The 24,935-nt window shown below is 48.3% G+C and overlaps 1 pseudogene; it reads right to left on the minus strand.

Annotated features, from left to right (window-relative positions):
* Nucleotides 1-5,950: 5,950 nt before the first annotated feature.
* The window catches only part of LOC135521602 (protein PTHB1-like), a 246,567-nt pseudogene continuing 227,582 nt past the window's right edge, over nucleotides 5,951-24,935 (minus strand).

Below are 24,935 nucleotides of genomic sequence, written 5' to 3' on the forward strand. Positions count from 1 at the left end.
ACGAGTAAACTTAGTGAATGTGTGTGTATTAGAAAGGGAGTGTGTGTCCCTTTCTTTGTGTCGACAGCGTGTGTGCATTCAGCAGTACAGATGAACATTGTGTTAATATTCAACGCTTGATGGCGCCAAAGAGCACCCTTTTGAAGTAGAGGTGTCTATTCCCAAATTCGCCGCAAGATTATTACAGATGCCGAGTTTGAACAGTTATTTATTTAACTGTGACATAAATGACCCCCTTCCACTCTTTAACGAAAGAGCCCTATTAAACTGTCGTAATTCATATTCCGTTGTATGGTTTTTTGTAGCGTAGTTGGTAGCGCATGGTGCTTGTAATGCTAGGGTAGTGGGTTTGAATCACTTGACGACTCATAAGTAAATTGTATTCACGCATGACTGTAAGCCGCTTTGGATAAAAGCGTCTGCTAAATGGTACGTATTATTATATTATAGAGCATGGAAGGATGGGCAACTTTGATGGTGGCGGGGGACACAAAAAACGGAACTCATTAGAGGGGTAACAGTAGCTCGTGGGTCTGCATACCCACATCCACCAGTAGCTCGTGGGTCTGCATACCCACATCCATACCACCACCTTGCAAACAAAACATTTAAGCGGCTCCCCCATGACAGTGAATATATTTATTTTTGTTTTAAAGTACATTTCCTGCAATTTTGCCTTGGGGTGTAGAGAAAATGTTGCAGATTTAAAACAAGTTTCATGCAATTCTACACATTTTGCCATGGGGAACAAAGAAGATTTTGCAATTTTATAACCCATTTCATGCAATTCTATTAATTTTGCCATGGGGCAGAGAAAGAAATTCAGTTTTTCAGCTAATTCTACACATTTTGCCATAGCTGGAGGCCAATGTTTGCAGTTTTTAATATGATAACTGATGATCAACCATGCTTTCTACATGTTTAGATAGCTGCCCACAAGACTAGTTTACCACTCATGTCTCGCTGACAACGGCTAATTGAGTGGCTGCTGATGCACAACCACATTTCGAAGATGCACCTTGTGTACTCTATTATTATTATTATTATTTTAAATATCATAATAATATTTATTTTTGGATGAAATTGGTCCGTGAGCCTACAGAAGGGGGGAAGAGTTGTCCATCCTTGTTATAGTGTTGTGTTGTTCTGTGAATATGACTAAGTCGATTTGGATAAAAGCATCTGCTAAATATTTGTCACGTTCTGACCTTTATTTTCTGTTTTGTCATTATTTAGTATGGTCAGGGCGTGAGTTGGGGTGAGCAGTCTATGTTTGTTTTTCTATGATTTGGTTATTTCTATGTTTCGGCCTAGTATGGTTCTCAATCAGAGGCAGGTGTCATTAGTTGTCTCTGATTGAGAATCATACTGAGGTAGCCTGGGTTTCACTGTGTGTGGGTGGGTGATTGTTCCTGTCTCTGTGTTTGCACCAGATAGGGCTGTTTTGGTTTTTTCACATTTCTTGTTTTGTTAGTTTATTCATGTATAGTGCCTTTATAAATTAAACATGAATAACCACCACGCTGCGTTTTGGTCCGCCTCTCCCTCCTTCACCACAAGAAAACCATTACAATATTATTATATCAGATATTATAGAGTGTTGTGCTTTTATGTCACTGTCCCTGCTTGAGTCAATATGTATGGAATCAGTATGAAGAACATTTTTGAGCATTGTGTCTACTACTACATCTCATTGACATGGGGCAGATGTTGTGTAGACGTTGCACAGACGTTAAGAGAGCCCTGGGAGTCAGCTGCCCAGGGTTAAGACTGCGGGCAGACGGTGGGTCTGGGTCCAGAGGGGAAGGGGTTAGACTCAGCTGTCGTGTCAAGACTGGAGAGCGACCTCAGTCCGGCTCAGACCCACGCCAGCCTGGATCATCTAGCAGCACCACGGTGAATCCAGGGATACCTTCGCTCCAATCCAAACTTAAAACGAGCCTGAACTCTGACCCCTGCAGGGTGAGAGGCCGGGTACCCGCGAGCTTCAGCTGTGCGAGCGGGCGACTCACAGGCGACTTCATTTGGGCCCCGATCAGAGACGACACACTCGCTCACAGAAACACACGCACAATGACACACATCATGTACAAACACACCAGAACACTCGAATAGACCCGCAGACACAGAAAACACTATCATGCACAAAAACATCCATAGAGAAAGCGAGTGTGTCTCTTTAAGACAGGGGAGAGGAAAAAGAGAGGCATTTATCAAAGAGCATTGTGGGAGCTGTAGATTTAGTCTGGGGCTGGGACCTATCACACTCAATACTTTCCATCTTTTTACAAGCTTTTCACAGGGAAGTAGGGATAACAGTTAATCTCCTCTCAGATACACATTCGCGTTACGTACTGTTCTGGACAAGAGCATGCACATACATCAGATATACATTCTCTCCTACGCCTCTCACAAAGCAGCTTCTCCAATAAAATGACACCAACCCATTTGTTTGTAAAAGGCTAAATGCAAAGGGCTTTTTATTACATTTTCTCAAACCTGTGTGGCACTGTTCATTTTTCACAGTGGGGCTTGTAACAATGTTTGGTCCTATGTCAATCATTTTTCTGCACTTGAACCTGTCCTGTACAACATTCATGTTGTGAAACACAAAGTGCCACAAAGGGTTTAGTCAAAGACACAAGTTATCGAGGAGAATAATACAAAGCAAGAGAACCCACTGATGTCAAACAGACGTAACATAACACAGACCTGAGAGGAGAGTCCGCCAGAGTCCATCCCCATTTTCTTCCACAACGTGACTTTAACGCAACATCTACAAACCACCCGGGCCAAATTAAACAGTGAGTCTCACAGTTACTCAATCTTAAATTGACCTTGTGCCGAGCTCAGGAAAATTTGCACAGACCGTTTACACAACAGTAAGGGGAAAAAAAAAACCTAAAGCCAAGGACAAAGTCATTTTAACAGTGACCATTCCTATATACTCTAACATACACACTGTCCCTCATACTCAGTAAGCAAGGAGTGAAAAGAGACAGACCTAAAGGGAGAGAGAAAGACATACATACGGAGGGAGATTAAGGAGATACAGTACATTTAAACAATAGCTTCATAGCACTAACTTGAATCACCCTGCGTTGTCTATAAAAACAGGTGGAGAACAGGGGCCCTGGTGCATCAAACGAGCTGATTGTGGTACTAAACCGTTGCTGTAAAATGTTCATTAAGCTGAGTAAGGAAACGGTACACATCTAAATTCCTCCAGACAACGTACAGACAACGTACAGACAATGTACAGACAATGTACAGACAACGTACAGACAACGTACAGACAACGTACAGACAACGTACATACAACGTACAGACAATGTACAGACAACGTACAGACAATACAGACAACGTACAGACAATGTACAGACAACGTACAGACAATGTACAGACAATGTACAGACAATGTACAGACAACGCACAGACAATGTACAGACAACGCACAGACAACGTACAGACAATGCACAGACAATGTACAGACAATGTACAGACAACGTACAGACAATGTACAGACAACGTACAGACAACGTACAGACAACGTACAGACAACGTACAGACAATGTACAGACAATGTACAGACAACGCACAGACAATGTACAGACAACGCACAGACAACGTACAGACAACGCACAGACAATGTACAGACAACGCACAGACAATGTACAGACAACGTACAGACAACGCACAGACAATGTACAGACAACGTACAGACAACGCACAGACAATGTACAGACAGACATACAGACAACGCACAGTACAGACAGGACGTACAGACAACGTACAGACAACGTACAGACAATGTACAGGACAACAGGTACAGACAACGTACAGACAATGTACAGACAATGTACAGACAACACACAGACAATGTACAGACAGGACAAGCACAGACAACGCACATACAGACAATGCACAGACAATGTACAGACAATGTACAGACAACATACAGGACAATGTACAGACATACAGGACGTACAGGTACAGACAAGGACATACAGGTACAGACAACGTACAGACAATGTACAGACAATGTACAGACAATGTACAGACAACGCACAGACAATGTACAGACAACAGCACAGACAGGACGTACAGGTACAGACACACACACAGGACAATGTACAGACAACAGGACACAGACAATGTACAGACAACAGGTACAGACAAACAGACAACGCACAGACAATGTACAGACAACGTACAGACAACGCACAGACAATGTACAGACAACGCACAGACAATGTACAGACAACGCACAGACAACACACACATACAGGACATACAGGCACAGACAACGTACAGACAACACACACATACAGGACGTGCAGGTACAGACAACACACACATACAGGACGTACAGGTACAGACAACACACACATACAGGACGTACAGGTACAGACAACCTACAGACAACACACACATACAGGACGTACAGGTACAGACAACCTACAGACAACACACACATACAGGATGTACAGGTACAGACAACACACACATACAGGACGTACAGGTACAGACAACACACACATACAGGACGTACAGGTACAGACAACACACACATACAGGACGTACAGGTACAGACAACACACACATACAGGACCTACAGACAACACACACATACAGGACGTACAGGTACAGACAACCTACAGACAACACACACATACAGGACGTACAGGTACAGACAACCTACAGACAACACACACATACAGGACGTACAGGTACAGACAACACACACATACAGGACGTACAGGTACAGACAACGTACAGACAACATACACATACAGAACGTACAGGTACAGACAACACACTCATACAGGACGTACAGGTACAGACAACACACTCATACAGGACGTACAGGTACAGACAACACACACATACAGGACGTACAGGTACAGACAACACACACATACAGGACGTACAGGTACAGACAACGTACAGACAACACACACATACAGGACGTACAGGTACAGACAACACACACATACAGGACGTACAGGTACAGACAACACACTCATACGGGACGTACAGGTACAGACAACACACACATACAGGACGTACAGGTACAGACAACGTACAGACAACACACACATACATGACGTACAGGTACAGACAACACACACATACAGGACGTACAGGTACAGACAACACACACATACAGGACATACAGGTACAGTACAACACAAAGAGCTGTTTGGATTGCCATTGGTCAGGCTGGCACAGCGGTCCTCTAACAGAAGGTGGTCTCAGAGGCTGTAAACATGGCTAAACTTGCAGGGCTGTGTGTTGCAGAATACGTGCAGGTGCTAGCTAGTGTTTTTACATGTATAGTTGTGCATGTTTGTATTCTTGTGTTGTGCGTGATTGAGTATGTTCCTGCAAGTCCTCACAAACGATCACGAGGGCTGGTTGAAATCCCTCCCCTTTTGTCACAGTTTGATGGTTTTCCTGCTTCTGTGCACTGAAAGCTGCTGATGGGGGGCGAAAGTGGCCTCGTTTTACCCGAGGGGACATACGGAGGGATGGACGGAAAGCGGGGGTTATTCTTAGCCTGAGGCGGGGGTGGCTCTGGCAAGGCATGGTGCCACACGAGGGGGCGAGAGGGCGGGGTAGATGTCAGAGTGCCCGCGTGTAGGCGGGGTGGTTAGGGCTTACCGACGCACAGGGCTGTGGGTTCCACTGAGAGACGCTGCCACTGGAAGGAAGGGAGGGGAAGGGCTTTGATGTCGCACGTCCAACTCCTAGACTGTTCTACTGGAGTTTCTGACTGGGCCTCATCTTCAGCACTGCACCTACACCCAACACAGACACCAGAAGTCCCGACTGTAGACCAGCATCAGCCCTGATAGAAGTGTGTTTGTCAATGAATATGAGAGTATATGTGAGACTGTGTGTGTGTGTGTGTGTGCGTGCGTGTGTGTGTATTTATTGCATGACATTATCAGTCCTCTCCAGCAGCATTTGGCTCTTTCTTTTTCTCCTTGACCTTCAGAGATGATTTTCTCGAAACTTTCTCCTTTCCAGGCTCCTTCAATGACTCTTTGCTGGTCTCCTTATTTGACTCCTTATTTGACTCCTTTCCAGAATCCTTAGAGGATTCCTTCTTTTCCTTGGAGGACTCCTTTTCCTTGGACTCTTTTGAAGACTCCTTTTTTGACTCTTTCCCAGGGTCCTTGGGCTCCTTGGTCGACTCCTTCTTTTCCTTAGAGGACTACTTCTTTTCTTTCTTCACTTCTTTCACAGGCTCTTCTGCAGTCTCTTCCACTGCCTCCTTGACTGGCCCCTCAGCAGACACTTTCTTGTCCTCTTTTTCTGAAATGGGCCAGACAGAGAGATCGGAGTGAGTAACACGTTATTACCAGGTACACACACACATGAACAGAACTCCCACACGTCATCAACTTGGGATTCCTGATCTGTGATGTAGGATAGACAGTCCCTTCTCTTCCTCTCTGATGGGTGGTTTAGAGATGTTCTGTCATTTAGTGGTGACCAATAGGCCGAGGGGAATCTGAGCCAAATTCGCTATGGATAACACTGTTCATAATATAGGTTAAGATTGAATTGTTAGACACTACTACATTGTTGGAGGTACACAAGCATTTCGCTCTACCCGCAATATCATCTGCTAAAGAAACACAAAAAAGAAATGTCCTCTCACTGTCAACTGCTTTAATTTTCAGCAAATATAACATGTGTAAATATTTGTATGAACATAACAAGATTCAACAACTGAGACACAAACTGAACAATTTCCACAGACATGTAACTAACAGAAATGGAATAATGTGTCCCTGAACAAAGGGGAGGGGGGTCAAAATCAAAAGTAACAGTCAGTATCTGGTGTGGCCACCAGCTGCATTAAGTACTGCAGTGCATCTCCTCGTCTACCCTGTAACGCACAGCGTTGAGATTGCCTGCAATGACAACAAGCTCAGTCCAATGATGCTGTGACACACCACCCCAGATCATGGCGGACCCTCCACCTCCAAATCGATTCCGATCCAGAGTAAAGGGCTCGGTGTAATGCTCATTCCTTCGACAATAAAAGCGAATCCGACCATCACCCCTGGTGAGACAAAACCGCGACTCGACAGTGAAGAGCACTTTTTGCCAGTCCTGTCTGGTCCAGCGAAGGTGGATTTGTGCCGATAGTCGAAGTTGTTGCCGGTGACGTCTGGTGAGGACCTGCCTTACAACTGGCCTACAAGTCCTCAGTCCAGCCTCTCTCAGCCTATTGCGGACAGTCTGAGCACTGATGGAGGGATTGTGCGTTTCTGGTGTAACTCGGGCAGTTGTTGTTGCCATCCTGTACCTGTCCCGCAGCTGTGATGTTCGGATGTCCCGATCCTGTGCAGGTGTTGTTACACATGGTCTGCCACTGCAAGGATGATCAGCTATCCGTCCTGTCTCTCTGTAGCGCTGTCTTAGGCTTCTCACAGTACGGACATTGCAATTTATTGCCCTGGCCACATCTGCAGTCCTCATGCCTCGTTGCAGCATGCCTAAGGCACGTTCACACAGGTGAGCAGGGACCCTGGGCATCTTTCTTTTGGTGTTTTTCAGAGTCAGTAGAAAGGCCTCTTTAGTATCCTAAGTTTTCATAACTGTGGCCTTAATTGCCTACCGTCTGTAAGCTGTTGGTGTCTTAACGACTGTTCCACAGAAGCATGTTCATGAATTGTATATGGTTCATTGAACAACCATGGGAAACAGTGTTTAAACACATTACAATGAAGATCTGTGAAGTGAATTAGATTTTTATGAATTGTCTTTGAAAGACATGGTCCTGAAAAAGGGACGTTTCGTTTTTTGCTGAGTTTATGTGTATGTGACCAATAAAATTGGATTTGATTTGCACTGTGCTCAAGCGAAGGTCAGAGTTGCCCGTCCGCTAAAGTTAGCAATATGTACATATGAGTCAAGGTTATCCTAGATTTGCGTTGTGCCGATGCTGTGGTTAGCATACTGTTACACAATGCTGTTATGTCCAGTACAGCAGAGAGGACTGTGACCCTCGGTACAATTAAGTTCAGACAGCTTCCAAACCCTCCCGTTGACAAATTGAATTACAACAGCACCTGTCGCATCACAAAGAAACCCCCCTCCCCTCTCTCCCCCTCCTCCACATTGGATTGGCTCTTTGATAAGATAATAGCGGACCGTTGTCTCGCAAACAATGAGACGTCCTTATCTCCATGAGAAAGGAGAGGGCTGTGTGTGTAAGAGGGGCTGTGGTGAGTACTGTGTTTAGAGACTCCGGAGAGGGACTCCAATCAGCTGGGTAATCGTCTAGGGCTTACAAAGTCCTGGCTGAAGTGTGTGTTGGCTTTCTGTGTGCATGGCTCCATCTGAAAGGTTCCGTGTGTTTCTTATTTTTATTGTTCCTTTATTTAACTAGGCAAGTCAGTTAAGAACAAATTCTTATTTTCAATGACGGCCTAGGTGGGTTAACTGCCTGTTCAGGGACGGAACGACAGATTTGTACTTTGTCAGCTTGGGGGTTTGAACTTGCAACCTTGCGGTTACTAGTCCAACTCTCTAACGACTAGGCTACCCTGCCGCCCCTGTGTATCGTGTGGGAGGTGAGATCCAGTGTGTAGGCCAGGGTGCTGTATCTGATGTGCTGTGCACGGTCAGGTGCAGTGTGTGACCTACACGATTCAGTGTGTAGAGCATCATTGTTGCTAGGGCACAGTGTATCAAGACTGCGTGTGTATCAAGGCTGTGTGTGTTCGTTGAGGGGCCTTATAAACTGACCTGTTTTTCCCGCCTCCAGCCTCTGGCTCTTTAGTCTAGCCTTCCTAAATGATCCCCACAGGCAAACCAGTGTGAAAATAACCAAATAAACCAAAATCAACCACCAAAAAAAGACAGAACTGGTTGAAAGACTCAATAGAAAAGCCTGTGTGAAGTAGCAGCAACGTGTCAGTAGAGCCCAGTAAACATGGGCCAGTTAAACAGGGAGAAGTGTCTTATTGTCCTGACTGAGAGCTGGCTGCTGTTGGGTTTCCATTTGGGTAACACGGAGGAGAACCGGGCCAGGCAGGCACGCGCCCACATGCACACGCACACAGACACACACACACGCACACACACACACACGCACGCACGCACACGCACACAGACACACACACACACGCACACACACGCACACGCACACACACACACACGCACACGCACACATGCACGCACACGCACACACACACACACGCACACGCACACACACACACACACGCACACACGCACACATACGCACACGCACACGCACATGGACACCCTCAGATCTTTTCCAATCACACATAAAAAAGGATGGCTATAGTAACCTGCCCCGAGGAAAAGCTGAACTCTCTCATTCATATATAAACACGAATGCATGCAGACACAGCTGAATATAGGCTAGAGTTTAGATTGATATGTATTGTATGATTGTGTGTGTGTGTGTTTGAGTACATTTATAAAAGTTTGTCTATGTCTCTATAGATGGAGTGTGTGTGTGTGTGTGTGGGTCTCTGTGGTTAATCCTGTGCTGTGCGGTAGCGACAGGGCTAATCCAGGCTGGACACTGTCGGTCTGTCACTACTCTGATTGGGAGACTCAGGTATCAGAGAGAGAGAGAATCCACTCTGTCTACACTTCACTCCTCAGCAGCTGAACAGACACGGGAACAAGTAGAGACACCAGGGGGACTGGCACATCAGATCTCTGTGTGTGTGTGTGTGTGTGTGTGTGTGTGTGTGTGTATTGATAAGAGTTACAAAGTGCATGTGTGTGCTCATGCTTGAAAGAATGGGAAAGTATGGGAGTGTGTTAGAAAGGGAGAGAATTGTGTGTACGTGAGAGAAAAAGAGAGAGAGAGAGAGAGAGAGAAAGGAGAGAGAGAACTAGCCAAAGTAAAACGTATACAGAGATGCCTTACAAACCCCACCCCCTTCAGAATCAAGCATTGAATGACAGTCAGGTTTCCTTCTACAATCAGTCCCATTGTGACAGCCCCAAGTCTAAACCACATCACCAGTTCAGAGCCTGCTGCTACTCCCCAGACAGAAATACATGGGCGATCACATAGCAGTAAAAAAAGCTGTCGCAGACCATTTTCTCCCAGACAACCAGAACCCTTTTGGGTTCACAGGGCCATTTTAACGGGACTTGATAAACATTTCCACCGTAAAAAAGCTGGGGTTAAAGCATCAGAGAGTCAAGGTCATCTCCTATTTTTATTTGATCAACAAAGTAACAAAGCGGAACCTTCCAGACTAAACAGAGCATCAGTTTTACCGTGGGCCACTCTGTGGAGGAAACATCAGCAAACAGTCCCCAGCTGTCACGCTAACCCAATACCACAACAGCATCACCGTCGTCATCACCACCAACATTGTCATATTAACCTACGTCAAATATGTTTGCAGATGTTCATTTTATGAGGACATTTGTACCATATTGGTGTGTATGTGTGTGTGTGTGCTCATGATAGTGTGTATTGATATGTATGGTGTGGGTTCAAAGAAGTTTGACGGCAACACTGTACACTCCCGTCAGCAACACAAAAAAACAGCCAAACAAATGTCAACAAGTTGATAACATTTCCCCAGAGGAGAATGGTCCTATCGCCTTCTCTTCAAAGCAGAGGTTTTCCGCTCCGCTTCCCCTCTAAGAGAAAAGAGCGGGTGCTCTTTAGAGCTTCAGGGGGCCATAGTCAAAATACACACAGGCCTCACAGAGCGCCTGCATTCCCCTGTGTCCCCAGACTATGCGGGAGGCTTCTGCCTTGCTTCCCACTGTTTTATAAATACCGCTGCTAAACTGCTGCGCTTGCCAGGGACCGGTCACGCAGCTCTGTGATGTGACATTCGTGTGTGATGTGTGTGTGAGCGTGGTCCAGACTAAACGGCCACAACAGCATTGTGTTAATCTAAAAACAAAACGTAGAGGCTGGCAACGTGGGAGTGGAAGGTTGAGAGAGGAGAGGAGAGGAGAGGAGAGAGAGAGGAGAGGAACAGAGAGAGGAGAGGACAGAGAGAGGAGAGGACAGAGAGAGGAGAGGACAAAGAGGAGGGAACAGAGAGAGGAGAGGAGAGGACAGAGAGAGGAGAGGACAGGAGAGGAGAGCAGGGACAGAGAGAGGAGGGGACAGAGAGAGGATAGGACAGAGAGAGGAGAGGAGAGGAGAGGAGAGGAGAGGAGAGGAGAGGAGAGGAGAGGAGAGGAGAGGAGAGGAGAGGAGAGGAGGGAACAGAGAGAGGAGAGGACAGAGAGAGGAGAGGACAGAGAGAGGAGGGAACAGAGAGAGGAGAGGAGAGGAGAGGAGAGGACAGAGAGAGGAGAGGACAGGAGAGGAGAGGAGAGCAGGGACAGAGAGAGGAGGGGACAGAGAGAGGATATGACAGAGAGAGGAGAGGAGAGGAGAGGAGGGAACAGAGAGAGGAGAGGACAGAGAGAGGAGAGGACAGAGAGAGGAGAGGACAGAGAGAGGAGAGGAGAGGAGAGGAGGGAACAGAGAGAGGAGAGGACAGAGAGAGGAGAGGACAGAGAGAGGAGGGGACAGAGAGTGGAGAGGACAGTGTACAAGCTAGGTAATTGTCAGTGGAACAGGACATATACAGACAAACACATATTCAGGTGTCAGAGACCAGGTGTCAGAGACCAGACACACACACACACACACACACACACACACACACACACACACACACACACACACACACACACACACACACACACACACACACACACACACACACACACACACACACACACACACACACACACACACACACACTCAAGCTGTATGAGAGGTGGGTGGAGGTTGGGGTTATGTTCACGCGGCTGTGTAAACACTGGGCTGTAATCCCAGAAAGTCGTGGCGTCTAAGCCAGTAACCCCTCTGGTAAACCACTGCGTGATCAAGCAAATTATACTCCCAATAGGAGGGGGAGGCAGTGGTTCCAGTCCCATCCAACCCCCTCCTACTCACAGGCAGTGCTGGAGAGAGACGGAGACTGGAACCAAAGAGAAAGGCTTCTTAGTGGGAGACACCAGTGTTGGGACAGCTGCTAATGAAACGGCTACTGACTGTGTGTGTGTGTGTGTGTGTGTGTGTGTGTGTGTGTGTGTGTGTGTGTGTGTGTGTGTGCGTGTGTGTGCGTGCGTGTGCGTGCGCGTGTGTGTGTGCGTGTGTGCGCGTGTGTGTGTTGAAGGGGATACACAGGGTCGGGGTCTCTGTGACAGATGCCCAGAGGTAGGTCCACACACCCAGGCCATTGTCTGGGGACGTCTGAACAATATGTTTCGTATGTGTCAGGACAGGGCGGCATTATGGCATAGACCAACAAGGCTTGGGCCTGAGCTAAATAAACACAGCCAAACAGACTGAACTCGTCTGTCTTAACCATTCAGTTACAAACTGGTCCAGACACAGAGACTCTATCACTATGACCAGCCTGGAGAATACCAACTCTGCAGTGTTTGGTACACACCTTGCAGGCTGTAGATGGGGAGGTGTGTTGACGTGGTTCTAGACCATTGTGTGACCATGGTAGAACCGCCTCGTTTGACCCATTCAGCAGTCAGACTCCAGCTGAGCCCAAAGCTACAATAGAGCGTCTGTGTCTTTCCCAAACCTGGGAGAACTGTCAGAACTGCCAGCTCAAACCTGGCCTAAACCTGGCCCAACCCTGGCCTAAACCTGGCCCAACCCTGGCCTAAACCTGGCCCAACCCTGGCCTAAACCTGGCCCAACCCTGCGGCGTTTACCTACCCGTCTCAAGTCCCAACAAAGAGGTCCAAATGCTCCCTGGAACCCAATCTCTCACATGACTCAGAGACGGCAGCACGGGCATGAGGGGGAACGCAAATACAGCAACACATCATTCAGAAAATAATGACCGGCCGCCGCTTTCCAACATTTCCTTTTACAAAAGGTCAAGCAGGAAAAGAGCGTCTGACTCCGAGGAAAATAGAAAGTTCTCTGCAAAATGCAAGGTGACTGGACAGAGAGAGAGAGAAGCGGGAGGAAATTGGCAGAAATGAATTTTGGAAACAAATGACAGAAGCCAATAATATGGGTCAGCCAGACGGGTGCTGAGAAAGCTCTCGCTAAAGTGTTTCAGGCCAGAGCAGCTCGCTCCACAACGCTCCGGCACTTACACAATGTCCTTCTGCTCCTAACACACACATTCCATGGTCTGCATAGCACTCTGTGATGGAGGTGCAGTGTTTTTACATTTTATTTGTACCTTTATTTAACTAGGCAAGTCAGTTCAGAACAAAGTCTTGTTTTCAGGAACAGTGGGTTAACTGCCTGTTCAGGGGCAGAACCACAGATTTGTACCTTTCAGCTCGGGGGTTTGAACTCACAACCTTCCGGTTACTAGTCCAACGCTCTAACCACTAGGCTGCCGTCTGTGAAGAGAGACTAGCTTAGCACATGTGTCCCCCTTTACTTTCCCTCGCCATACTGTCTCCATCCACAATCCTTGTCTATCTTCTCTACCTCTCCTCTGTCAAGTTATCCCTCTATCCAATCAATGGAGGCCTGGCTTGTTGTTAAGCAGGTTGAGACAAATGTATATATAGAAAAAGTGCTACGTATCCAGTTTACCATTAACGGAACATTCTTGAAGGATCCTTGGCACTGCTGCCACTACTACCGGGCAGACACTCCAGACTGGCCATGACTGGTGGGTTTGTGAGCAGGAAACAGCGGGAGAAGGAGGGAGGGAGAAAGAGAAGAGGAGAAAGAGGAGAAGAGAGGACCTTAATCATCTTGCAGTGTGGCTGCTGGTCTGGCTGGATAGGGTTTATTTCATACTATTCCTGGGCCTGGAATGTGCTGAGAGGCAGACCAGGGCTGCCCATCGCTTTGTGTTCTGCATAGCCCACTGACATATCAGACCAGACCAGCTCAGCTCGACCCACCAAACACCAACCACTCAGACACACAGGAATGCATGCCCCGAACCCCGCAAACCAGAGAATGTGATATTATTCCACTGTATATGTACAAATACTGTGATGATGTATACAAACAAGCACTTGCACACACACACACACACACACACACACCATAATCACTCTGCAACGGCATCCTCCTGCATCCTCCTGTCCCACACTGATGATGCGGAATGTCCCAGCAATCCTATCCTCTGTGGTCACAGTACGAGGAAACTCCCCACCAGAGATGAGAGTAAATACAGAGGGAGGAGAGACGTAAGTATGTACATGATATATGGATGGGAGACAGAGAGACCGAGATATAAATGAAGAGAGCAAGAGACTAGGAAATATATGGAGAGAGAGAGTTGTGGAGAGACACACAGAGCAATAGATGGAGAGATAGAGAGACGGAAACAGGGAGGAGAAACACACAGGCACAAAGAGAGAGATAGAGAGAGCAGAGGCGGGTGGTGCAGCCAGCTCTTGGCCCCAGAGGGTGTGGTGCAGGGGGGGAATCATTCCCGCGGTCGGCAGGGATATTTTCTCTCTGCTGGCCACGCCCTGCTACTAACCATCTCTGCTCTGCTCCAGTCACACACACACATACACACACACACACACACACACACACACACACACACACACACACACACACACACACACACACACACACACACACACACACACACACACACACACACACACACACACACACACACACACACACACACACACACACACACACACACACACACACACACACAAATCTATGCATTATGAGATAAGTTCAGACATACACACTAATACAGTTTGTACCTCTGTTGTCAACTCCCTCTTGTGTTCTACAGTTTGCACTCTTCCTAAATACATCCAGCCACATCTTAAGGCACAATTACAATACTGGGCATAGTACACACAAACACACACACACACATGCTGCCCTCTCCATAAACAAACTATTCACTACCCACACACACCCTTCATGTAGTTAACATAAACATTTGACTCACAAACACAAGCAAGTGTACACACACACACAAGCATACTGTCAGTATCCACACACAAGCATACTGTCAGTGTCCACACACACAAACATACTGCCAACATACACTCTCTGTCCACACACTCTCTCTGTCCACATAGTCTTTCTGTCCACATACACAATCTCTGTCCACACACACAATCTCTGTCCACACACACATACTCTGTCCACACACACACTCTGTCCACACTCACTCTCTGTCCACACACACACTCTCTGTCCACACACACACTCTGTCCACACACACTCTGTCCACACACTCTCTGTCCACACACACACTCTCTGTCCACACACACACTCTCTGTCCACACACACACTTTGTCACACACACACACTCTCTTTCCACACACACACACTGTCCACACACACTCTCTGTCCACACACACACTCTGTCCACACACACACTCTCTGTCCACACACACTCTCTGTCCACACACCCTCTCTGTCCACACACACTCTCTGTCCACACACACACTCTCTGTCCACACACACACACACTCTGTCCACACACACACACACTCTGTCCACACACACACTCTCTGTCCACACACACACTCTGTCCACACACACACTCTCTGTCACACACACACACACACTGTCCACACACACACTCTCTGTCCACACACACACTCTGTCCACACACACACTCTCTGTCCACACACACTCTCTGTCCACACACACACTTTCTGTTCACACACACTCTCTGTTCACACACACACTCTCTGTCCACACACACTATGTCCACACACACACACACACTCTCTGTCTACACACACACTGTCCACACACACTCTCTGTCCACACACACTCTCTGTCCACACACACACACACTCTGTCCACACACACAGTTTCTGTCCACACACACACACTCTGTCCCCACACACACTCTCTGTCCACACACACTCTCTGTCCACACACACACTCTGTCCACATACACACTCTGTCCACACACAATCTCTCTGTCTACACACACACTCTCTGTCCACACACACTCTCTGTCCACACACACACACTCTGTCCACACACACACACACTCTGTCCACACACACACTCTTTCAAAACACACACACTCTCTGTCCACACACACACTCTGTCCACACACACACTCTCTGTCCACACACACTCTCTGTCCACACACACACACACTCTGTCCACACACACAGTTTCTGTCCCCACACACACTCTCTGTCCACACACACTCTCTGTCCACACACACACTCTGTCCACATACACACTCTGTCCACACACAATCTCTCTGTCTACACACACACTCTCTGTCCACACACACTCTCTGTCCACACACACACACTCTGTCCACACACACACACACTCTGTCCACACACACACTCTCTGTCCACACACACACTCTTTCAAAACACACACACTCTCTGTCCACACACACACTCTGTCCACACACACACTCTCTGTCCACACACACTCTCTGTCCACACACACACACACTCTGTCCACACACACAGTTTCTGTCCACACACACACACTCTGTCCACACACACACACTCTGTCCACACACACACACTCTGTCCACACACACACACTCTGTCCACACACACTCTCTGTCCACAAACGTGATGCTGACAGAGAGCTGCGTGTCCTTGGCCCGCCGGAGACGGCCTTCGTTGCGGTATAACCGCTGGTTGGTTTCAGAGTGCTGCCCGCGGAATCCCTCCTCTGGTTGGCCTGGTAACAGTCATCCACACACACACCAGCCACCACTGCTCGCCTTGTTTCACAGAAATCACCACCAACACACACACCACTATGCTTTTGTAAAAAATATGAACTGGTGTGTGTTTACAGAAATATGGATGTATTTAAAGAGGCCCGGCCACAAACAGGTGGTCCGTGTCACATGTCTTTCCTGAATAGAACACCACATCATTTGTGAAAACCTCACATTTTTCTCTCCGGGGAAAAAGTACGTGCTTCGGCTAGAGTGTGACTGTGGCTAAACCCAGAGTGGCTACAACAAGGACAGAAGTGTTTCACTTGAACAAATAACAACGTATTGTTGTTCTCATTACACCCAAACAGATGAGTTTACCACTAGACTGAGATACACAATTATAGCCTTACTGCCGTTATAGATTTACTCAGCAAATAACTAAAAGCACAGAACTACTATTTCAACTATCATTTGAAAACCATTGTGTTGACTTACCAAATCCAATCCCATTTTATTTGTCACACGCTGAATACAACAGTGAAATGCTTACTTACGAGCCCTTAACCAACAATGCATTAAAGAGCAGCAGTAGAATAACAATAGTGAGGCTATATACAGGGGGTACCGGTACAGAGTCAATGTGTGGGGGCACAGGTTAGTCGGGCTAATTGAGGTAATATGTAGAGGTAGGTACAGTTAAAGTGACTATGCATAGATAATAAACAGAGAGTAGTAGCAGCGTAAAAGAGGGGAGGTGGACAATGCAAATAGTCTGGGGTAGCCACTTGATTAGCTGTTCCGGAATCTTATGGCTTGGAGGTAGAAGCTGTTAAGAAGTCTTTTAGACCTAGACTTGACGATTCGGTACCACTAGCATGCTGTAGCAGAGAGGACATCTATGACTAGGGTGGCTGGAGTCTTTGACAATTTTTAGGGTCTTCCTCTGACGCCGCCTGGTGTAGAGGTCCTGGATGGCAGGAAGCTTGGCCCCAGTGATTTACTGGGTCATACGCACTACCCTCAGTAGTGCCTTGCGGTCAGAGGCCGAGCAGTTGCCATACCAGGCAGTGATGCAACTAGTCAGGATGCTCTCGATGGTGCAGCTGTAGAACTTTTTGAGGATCTGAGGACCTATGCCACATCTTTTCAGTCTACAGATGGGGAATGGGCATTGTTGTGCCCTCTTCACAACTGTATTGGTGTGCTTGGACCTTGAAGGTTTGTTGTTGATGTGGACACCAAGGAACTTGAAGCTCTCAACCTGCTCCACTACAGCCCCATCAATGAGAATGGGGGCATGCTCGGTCCTCATTTTCCTGTAGTCCACAAGCATCTCCTTTGTCTTGATCACGTTGAGGGAGAGGTTGTTTATGAGAGGTTGTTCTTGCACTACACAGCCAGGTCTCTGACCTCCTCCCTATAGGCTGTCTAATTGTTGGCGGTGATCAGGCCTACCACTATTGCGTCATCGGCAAACTTAATGATGGTGTTGGAGTCATGCCTGGCCGTGCAGTCATGAGTGAACAGGGAGTACAGGAGTGGACTGAGCACGCACCCATGAGCACGCACCCCTGAGGGACCCCGGATGTGTTGTTACCTACCCTTACCACCTGGGGGCACCCCGTCAGGAAGTCCAGGATCCAGTTTCAGAGGGAGGTGTTTAGGCCCAGGGTCCTAAATTTAGTGATGAGCTTTGAGGGCACTATAGTGTTGAACACTGAGCTATAGTCAATGAATAGCATTCTCACATAGGTGTTCCCTTTGTCCAGGTGGGAAAGGGCAGTGTCAGTGAAGACACCTGCCAGTTGGTCAGCTCATGCTTGGAGTACACGTCCTGGTAATCCGTCTGGCCCTGTGGCCTTGTGAATGTACTCACATCGGCTACGGAGAGCGTCATCATACAGTAGTCCGGTACAGCTGATGCTCTCATGCATGTTTCAGTGTTACTTTCCTCGCTGTGAGCATAGAAGTCATTTAGCTCGTCTGGTAAGCTCGTGTCACTGGGCAGCTCGCGGCTGTGCATCCCTTTGTAGTCTGTAATAGTTTGCAAGCCCTGCCACATCCGACAAGCGTCGGAGCCGCGGTAGTACGTTTCAATCTTAGTCCTGTATTGGCGCTTTGCCTGCGTTTATTTTAGAGCAAGACATGAGAACGCATGGTTGACAGAGTAACGCTTTGGTCCTTTTCTCTCCACAGTGACACATGCTAGCCTATAGCCTAGCTACTGTTGTTGAGTGGTGAGAATGGAAAGGGTGACTTAGATGACTGTATGGAGTGTGTTGTTGATGACAGAAGGTTCTGTTGACCTCACATGGACAATGAGGATGTGCATGTGACTTCCCTCTGTCCTGCCGCGTCTCGTAACACCTTTCGATTTCCACAGACCCTTGATGAAACGTTGGCGTACTTAGCTGGCTTCTACTATTTCAAGTGCTACAATAAATGACATTTAAGCAGACATTTATGGTTAAAAAATTGATAGAAAACAATAAAAGTAAGGTAATTTCACTCATACACACCAATAACCAGAGCATGACCTTGGCCTGTCGTAAGAACTAGAAACTAGAAAGAGGACATATTTAATAGCAGTGTTTTCTTTCTCGCCCATGCGAAGCTGAGGGAGGAAGGGCACCTCCTGGGTCGGCAGCCACACTGCTACCCTGCTGGGGTACACCCCCCCCCAACCCACCCACCCACCCACCCACACATCTATGTACATTGGATCCACATCTATGTACACACACACACGCGCACATACTCAAAGACGTACAAACTCACACTGTTCAAAGACAGTGCTGTGGTCTACCAGCTTTACTAAACCGTCCAAATGCCCCTGCCCTTCCTCTGGGGAAACCCCACATCACTCTCGATCATACCCTCCCACCCCCCTCTTTGACACCTATGACACTAATGCTATTTCTCACAGTCTGTCCAAAGACACCATATCCCTCTACACACACAAGCGAACAGACCGCCTATTTTCGGACCCTAGGCCACAGACATACACACTGTTCTTGGTTTACAAGACAGATGAAAATCACCACTTGACTCAACTCATCAATAATCAACTCATCAATACTCAACTTATCAATACTCAACTTATCAATACTCAACTTATCAATACTCAACTTATCAACACTCAACGGTCCAGCCAGAGAACACACACAATCCCTGCATCTGTCTTTTTCTCTGGCCAGACATTGATTTCTGTTTTCAGTGGTGATTGCTATGGCTGTGTGGCGGTTGGGTCGGTCCCACTCTGCCAAAGATACATTTCACAACCACATCTCCCACGGAAAAGAGGGGGAGTGGGGAGGAGAAGAAAATGTCAGGAAATATTTCAATCAAAGATACTGCCCCTGAAAACAAAGGGGACTTTATACTTGGGGAGTCCCCTCCCTCCCTCCCTCCCTCCCTCCCTCCCTCCCTCCCCCTCCCTCCCCCTCCCTCCCTCCCTCCCTCCCTCCCTCCTCCCTCCCCCTCCCTCCCTCCCTCCCTCCCCCTCCCTCCCTCCCTCCCTCCCTCCCTCCTCACTCTTTTCTCTAAGTGCAGACAAGTGTTTGAAGTGTAGTGTGTGTACGTGTGTGTGTGTGTGAGGGCCGAGCACGCCTACATTCACATCGACGAGAGCGTGAAGTGCCTCGGTGTCCACATCACTAAGGATCTATCATGGTCTAAACACACCAACACAGTTGTGAAGCCTCTTCCCCTTCAGGAGTCTGATAAGCTTTGACTTGGGCCCTTAGATCCTCAAAAAGTTCTACAGCTGCACCATCGAGAGCATCTTTACTGGCTACATAACCGCTTGGTATGGCAACTGCTTGGCATCTGACTGCAAAGCGCAACAGAGGGTAGTGCATACAGCCCTGTACTTCACTGGGGCCGAGCTCCCTTCCATCCAGAACCTCTATACAAGGCGGTGTCAGAAAAAGGCCCAAAAACCCAGCCACACAAGCCACAAAAAGTTGTCTCTGCTACCGCATGGCAAGAGATACCAACACACCAAGTATGGAACCAACAGGACCCTGAACAACTTCTACCACCAAGACATAAGACTTCTAAACAAGACTGCTGAATAGCTACCAGGACTACCTGGATCGACCTTTTTGTGCACTAACTCTCTTGCACTGACTCTACCCACACACTCACACCCCAACACACACACTGGACTCTACCCACACCACTTACACCCCAACACACACACTGGACTCTACCCACACACTCACACCCCAACACACACACTGGACTCAACCCACACAACTACACCCCAACACCCACACTGGACTCTACCCACACCCAACACACACACTGGACTCTACCCACACCACTTACACCCCAACACACACACTGGACTCTACCCACACCACACCCCACACACACACTGGACACCCACACCACAACACACACACTGGACTCTACCCCACACTCACACCCCAACACACACCTGGACTCTACCCACACCACTCACACCCCAACACACACACTGGACTCTACCCACACCACTCACACCCCAACACACACACACTGGACTCTACCCACACACTCACACACCCCAACACCCCACACACTGGACTCTACCCACACACTCACACAACACACACTGGACTCACACCCCAACACCCCACACACCTGGACTCTACCCACACCACTCACACCCCAACACACACACTGGACTCTACCCAACACACTCACACTCTACCCCCACACACACACACACTGGACTCTACCCACACCACAACACACACACTGGACTCTACCCACACCACTCACACTGGACTCTACCCACACACACACCCCAACACACTGGACTCTACCCACACACTCACACCCCAACACACACACTGGACTCTACCCACACACTCACACCCCAACACTGGACTCTACCCACACTCACACAACACACACTGGACTCTACCCACACACTACCACACACACTGGACTCTACACACCACCCCAACACACACACTGGACTCTACCCACACCACACACTGGACCCCAACACACTGGACTCTACCCACACTACTCACACCCCAACACACACACTGGACTCTACCCACACACTCACACCTGGACTCTACCCACAACACACACACTGGACTCTACCCACACACTCACACCCCAACACACACACTGGACTCTACCCACACCACAACACACACACTGGACTCTACCCACACCACTTACACCCCACCACACACACTGGACTCTACCCACACCACTTACACCCCAACACACACACTGGACTCTACCCACACACTCACACCCCAACACACACACTGGACTCTACCCACACTACTCACACCCCAACACACACCCTGGACTCTACCCACACCACTCACACCCCAACACACACACTGGACTCTACCCACACACTCACACCCCAACACACACACACTGGACTCTACCCACACCACAACACACACACTGGACTCTACACCCCAACACACACACTACACACACCCCACACCCACACACCCTGGACTCTACCCACACCACTCACACCCCAACACACACACTGGACTCTACCCACACACTCACACCCCAACACACACACTGGACTCTACCCACACTACTCACACCCCAACACACACCCTGGACTCTACCCACACCACTCACACCCCAACACACACACTGGACTCTACCCACACCACTCACACCCCAACACACTGGACTCTACCCACACACTCACACCCCAACACACACACTGGACTCTACCCACACACTCACACCCCAACACACACACTGGACTCTACCCACACACTCACACCCCAACACACACACTGGACTCTACCCACACCACTCACACCCCAACACACACACTGGACCCCTACCCACACCACCACACCCCAACACACACACTGGACTCTACCCACACCACTCACACCCCAACACACACACTGGACTCTACCCCCACACCACTCACACCCCAACACACACACTGGACTCTACCCACACACTCACACCCCACACACACACACACTGGACTCTCTACCCTGGACTCTACCACTCACACCCCAACACACACACTGGACTCTACCCACACACTCACACCCAACACACACACTGGACTCTCACACCACAACACACACACTGGACTACCCACACCACTCACACCCCAACACACACACTTGACTACCCACACCACTACCACACACTGGACTCTACCCACACCACCACACCCCAACACACACACTGGACTACCCACACTCACACCCCAACACACACACTGGACCTACCCACACACTCACACCCCAACACACACACTGGACTCTACCCACACACACTCACACCCCAACACACACACTGGACTCTACCCACACCACACCACACACACTGGACTCTACCCACACCACTCACACCCCAACACACACACTGGACTCTACCCACACCACTCACACCCCAACACACACACTGGACTCTACCCACACCACTCACACCCCAACACACACCACACTCACACCCCACACACTGGACTCTACCCACCCACCACACACACCCCACCACACACCCCAACACCGGACTCTACCCACACCACTCACACCCCAACACACACACTGGACTCTCACACCCCAACACACACACTGGACTCTACCAACACCACTCACACCCCAACACACACACTGGACTCTACCCACACACTCACACCCTAACACACACACTGGACTCTACCCACACCACTCACACCCCAACACACACACTGGACTCTACCCACACACTCACACCCCAACACACACACTGGACTCTACCCACACACTCACACCCCAACACACACACTGGACTCTACCCACACCACAACACACACTGGACTCTACCCACACACTCACACCCCAACACACACACTGGACTCTACCCACACCACTCACACCCCAACACACACACTGGACTCTACCCACACCACACACACACACACTGGACTCTACCCCCACACACACACCCCAACACACACACTGGACTCTACCCACACACTACCCCCACACACACTGGACTCTACCCCAACAACACACACACTGGACTCTACAACCACACACTCACACCCCAACACACACACTGGACTCTACCCACACACTCACACCCCAACACACACACTGGACTCTACCCACACACTCACACCCCAACACACACACTGGACTCTACCCACACACTCACACCCCAACACACACACTGGACTCTACCCACACCACAACACACACACTGGACTCTACCCACACCACTCACACCCCAACACACTGGACTCTACCCACACCACTCACACCCCAACACACTGGACTCGACCCACACCACTCACACCCCAACACAGTGAAGCACACATATGCATACTGAAGCACGCATATGCACACTGAAGCACACATATGCACACTGAAGCACACATATGCACACTGAAGCACACATATGCACAGTGAAGCACACATATGTACACTGAAGCACACATATGCATAATGAAGCACACATATGCACACATATGCACACTCACACACTTTCACACTCCCCACATAGATACGCTGCTCCTACTGTCTGTTATCTATCCTGTTGCCTAGTCACTTCACCTGTATGCACATAGCTACCTCAATGACCTCATAACCCTACATGGACTCAGTACTGGTACTCTCTGTATATAGCCCTGTTATTTTAACTCCTTATTCGTTATTCACTGTGTCACTATTTCAATTGTATTGTTATTATTTTTTCGATCTTGTCTTCAACTTTGTGTCGTTGAAAATGGACCAGGATTGTAAGTTTACTGTTAGTTTACACCTGTTGTTTACAAAGCATGTGACAATTAACATTTCATTTGAAGTCTTTAAAGCCGTCTAGGCAATAAAAGTAAGTCCATTCTTGGCTCTGTGGTTGTATAAACCGAGGGTTACACTGTACTGGTAAAGCAGTAAGGACTCGCAGCTATAAAGTGGAGTGGGTGGAGGGGTTCTGAAACCAAGTTCAGTTTGAATTAGGGACACAAGTTACATAACGTAAGCAGTATACCAGAGTAATCATCTATGTAATTACTCTGTATTTAGTTACTTTGGAATATTACCTGTAGAATTTAGTATTGCCATTTAGAACTCATTTAAATTTGAATGAAAACTAGAGTAGAGGATAAAGAAGTGGACATGAGGGAAGGAGTCAGTGTGTGTGTGTGTGTGTGTGTGTGTGAGTAGGTGTGTGGCTTGAATGATAGACTCGCCCCGTGTGTGTGTGTGTGTGTGTGTGTGTGTGTGTGTGTGTGTGTGTGTGTGTGAGTAGGTGTGTGGCTTGAATGATAGACTC

The sequence above is a fragment of the Oncorhynchus masou genome, chromosome 30 (genome assembly GCF_036934945.1).
Source record: "Oncorhynchus masou masou isolate Uvic2021 chromosome 30, UVic_Omas_1.1, whole genome shotgun sequence".
In the NCBI taxonomy this organism is placed as follows: domain Eukaryota; kingdom Metazoa; phylum Chordata; class Actinopteri; order Salmoniformes; family Salmonidae; genus Oncorhynchus; species Oncorhynchus masou.